This window comes from Bison bison, unplaced genomic scaffold (assembly GCF_000754665.1).
Source record: "Bison bison bison isolate TAMUID 2011002044 unplaced genomic scaffold, Bison_UMD1.0 scf7180017864141, whole genome shotgun sequence".
In the NCBI taxonomy this organism is placed as follows: Eukaryota; Metazoa; Chordata; class Mammalia; order Artiodactyla; family Bovidae; genus Bison; species Bison bison.
Window position 1 is genome coordinate 3,766,631 of NW_011494713.1, and position 3,874 is coordinate 3,770,504.

At 53.3% G+C, this 3,874-nt stretch overlaps 1 protein-coding gene across 2 annotated transcripts in view; it reads left to right on the plus strand.

The window, feature by feature from the left end:
* The window catches only part of CNTFR (ciliary neurotrophic factor receptor), a 39,245-nt gene that overhangs the window by 6,846 nt on the left and 28,525 nt on the right, over positions 1–3,874 (plus strand). For both annotated transcript variants that reach the window (XM_010840101.1, XM_010840102.1), the window contains exon 2: positions 2,170–2,283. The gene's annotated coding sequence lies outside the window, so the exon portion shown is untranslated. The remainder of the gene's footprint in view (positions 1–2,169; positions 2,284–3,874) is intronic.

Here is a 3,874-nt window from a genome sequence, read left to right on the forward strand (position 1 = left end):
AAGCGTGAACCAGGCCCCAGCGATTAGAAACAGATCAGCACAAACCGCAGCTGACTCTGATAGAGCTGCCTTGGAGAGCTAGGTGGGGGGGCCTGGCAGGAGGTGGACTTGAGGGGGCTCAGGAATGGAGGCAGGCACTGGGTGTCCAAAGCGTGGGAGTACACAAGTGGGCAGAGACTCTGGCGCTGCTGGGTGGGAATGATGAGGTTGGGGGGGCTGTCCTGGTCCCTTCCTCCTTTGAGCCTGTGGGGTTCTGAGACTGAGGTAACTTGGTGAATGGAGACTTCTTTCAGCCAGTCAGTGATCAAGAGTTCATCTCTCTGCATCCCAGACCTGGGCCCCTCAGCCATATTAGGGCTCAGAGGTTATACCAGGGGAACAGAGGAGCTGGGGGAGGGTTCTGAGTGAGATCTAAACGGCATGACCTTTTTTTTAGAGGCATGGGGCATTAATCCAACATAGAGAAATGGGTATTCCCCTTCAGATTGGGAGTCTGGCCTCCTTGCCCAGCTCATGTCTCTCAGCCCTCTATAAGGCAGCAGGTGAGGATGGAGGGGGCCCTGGGGTCTATAGGGGGCTGGCCTGGAGGCAGCTGACAAAAACAGGAAGAAGGGCTGGGGGGAGTGGCTGTAATTATAGGGCATTTATTATTAATCAGATGAAACTGCTAGAAGCAGCTGGTGTAATGTGTGTAGTTATACAGACTCTGCATGCCCCCAACACAGGCACACTCGAATGCATACTCACCTACACATTCACTTATACATGAGTCCTGTTTTGCTTTCAGAGTTTTCTTTTCCTCAAGGTTGGATGACTCTCTATTAGTCTGCCTGTGTATGTCAGTGTGTACCTGTCTGCTTTTTCATGTCAGCCTGTATCCTCCTCTCCCTCTGTTGTCTCCTTTCCCCACCATCTCTGTCATCGCTCAGCCCCGTGTGTCTGTCTTCCTGTCTGTCTCCGTCTCTGTGGGCCTGTCGGTGTGTCTGTATCTCTTACCACCAGTCTGCTTGTCCCTAACACCTTGTTTGAGTTTCCAGCCATCTCTCCCTGGTTGGTGGTACCTCTGCCTCTCCAGGCAGAGTCAGATGACATGGAATTCCTTTCTCATGCGTATGTGTTCAGGCACCTTATCGTGCCTTTGGCAGACGCAGCTGGGACCTGTTGTGGTGGGAAATGGAGCAGTTGGACCCTGAGAATCTTCCAAGGTCTTGTAGAAGTCGAGGGCTCTGTTCAAGTAACTGGAGTCCTAGAAGCAACAATGACTTTCAGAATAGCTTTCTTCAGCACCAGTCATGTGACGTTGGGCAAGGAAAGGTGCTTTTGTTCTCTGAGCCTCAGTTTTCTCATCTGCAAAATGGGACCAGGATTGCCTTCAAAGGTTGTTTCGGTGATATGGTGCAAAACTGAATGTTAGGTCTTTATCATTGTGTTTGGCTTATCAAGGGCCCTGAGCAAGTGTTAGCTGCTCCCGTTATTGTTGGGAAAGGCACTGTGCTGGCAGGCGAGAGATCTGCAGAGGCAAGTAGAAGGGCACTAGTAGAAGGGCTCCAGAATGAGATTTGCACTCAAATCTCTGCTTTGAGATTTGAGTTGATCGGCTGTGTGATCTTGGGCAAGTTAACCTCCCGGAATCTGTTTTTTCAGCTGTCAAATGGGAATAATAATAGAACCTACCTCATGGAGAAGTCATGAAGATTAAATGAGATCATGTATATAAAGTGCCTAACACAGTTCCTGGCACATAACAGATGCTCAATAAATCATAGTGGTGATGAGGAGAAGACAGTATGATGGTGTGTGTTTCTGCCTGCTGGGGGCCATGTGTCCCTGTGTGAGTGTGCATGGGAGGATGTGTGTGACATGGAGGTACTTGTGTCTGTGAACCGGTTGTGTGGGGATTTCAGATGGTCTGTGGGTCTGCATCTATGTGTGGTGTCAGGCCGCTGGTTTCTGGCCTCTCCTTGTCCCTGCGGTTCAGAACCTAAAGTCTGCAAAGGGTGCTTCAGGGAGTCTGGACCACTCCCAGCTCTTTCTCCTCTGGACACTGACCTGCTGCCTGCCTCAGTCTCCCCTTCTCACAGTGGGGCTGTGAGCGTGAAATGAGCTCTGAGTTTGACTAAGGTCTGCGGCTCCTCTGTGGCCTCTGATTTGTGCCCTTTGCCCTTCTAGAACCCAGCCTTGTCACATCATCCCGCCCCCTTGGTTTCAGAAGTCTCCAGAAGAGCCTGGTCTGGAGGAAGAGGAGGACATTGATGTGCTCGGTGTGCAGCGGTTGGTGAAGAGGTATGTGCTGGGGGCCTGGGGGAGGCAGGTCAGTTTCAGGGCATCTGGCAGGTGCCATGGGGGCCGTAGGTCTGGGGATGTGAGTGAAGGAGGGTCTGAGATCCCTTCCTGTTCTTCCCCCCTCCTTCCTCCTGAGGCTTTTCATGCCCCCATGACAGGCCTATAAAGGGGAGGAGACTTACCCACCATCACACAGGCAAGGGCAAAGCCAGGTCAGAAAACTGAGTTCTGCACTGCTGAGACTGAATCCCGGATATAGGAGCATGTTTCTGTCTCATTGTCAGGCTTCTTCTCTGCCCAAAGCATCTTTCTGGTTTAATTGGTGGGGAGCCGCTGAGCTTGGAGGAGATGGGATGGAGGGTCAGAAAGTCCAAAATCTTCTGAGGCCAGCCTTGGGGGTTGGGCCTGACTCTCCCTGCCTTTCATTCAGGCCAGGCAAGGCCCCTGGATTGGCAGCCCCAGGGTGGGGGTGCTCAAGAAATCGAGGCACTGGAGCGGAACGGAAGGGCCTATTGTCGAAAACCCGCCAGAGGCCCACAAAGGCCGGCAGGGCTTTTCATCTCAGCTCCCAAACAGACTGGCCATTTTCCCGGCCTGGAAGTGGGGTGGGGGTGGGGGGGCTGACCCTTCAGAACTAGCAGTGGGGTGTCGTTGAGGGTGGGGTCCAAGCCGAGTGTATCCCAGGCGGACAACATCATGGCCATAAAAGGGACTTAAAATGGAGCTGGGGTTCTGAAGAGTAGAAAAGGGACTTTAGAAGGCTGGAGAGGGTTATGCTTCAGTCTCCCGGTTCCCAGAGGACCTGAAGACTTGGAGTGGGGTGTCTATCAGAAGTTCAGATTGGCACAACAGTGAGGGGAACATCTGGGAGGAGCTTGGTGGCCGGTTGGGAAACTGAGCTGTTGAGCTGTGCTAATCACCCCCGACACACTGGGGACACCTTAGGGAGCCGGAACTGGGGTCGGAGAACAGAAGGCTAGCGGTCAGGCAAGAGAATGGGCTCCATGGAGCAGGAGGGACTGAGGCCAGACAGCAGGAAGGACTTTCTGCCAATGAACAGTAGCTCAGATGCCCTGACCCTGTCCCTGGGGATCCCTGAGGAGCACAGAGAGCAGGGGAGCTGGAGAACACCCCCGGGGGGGAAAGGCTGAGGCGGCTTCTGTGGGGGCAGAGGAGGAGGCTGTGAGGGAGGACTTGGCAGTTCTGTCCACCCTCCTCCAGCAGCACCTTCAGCACCGCTTTAAAAACAGCTTTTTAATTTAACAAAGTGGATGAAAAACTGTTTTTGGAAATAAAAGATATCTGCTGTCTCCCAGGCTAGCACTCAGCCCTTGCAGAGAACCTCTCTCTCGGTTTCTCCTTGCTGTTGGTGGCTCCTTTCCTCTCTCTGCGTCTGTCTCTCTCTCTTTTTTGTTTGTTTCTGCTCTGCAGCCCCCCAGCTTCCCCTTGGCCTCCCATCACCGTCCCCCACCCTCCCATTCAGCCTCTGCGGGAGTGTCATCCTCAGCCTCTTATTTCCGTGTCTGCATCTCCTTCTGTCTCTCTGCTCCCAGTCTCTCTGTTCCGCGCTTGTCTCTCTCTCTTCTGATTC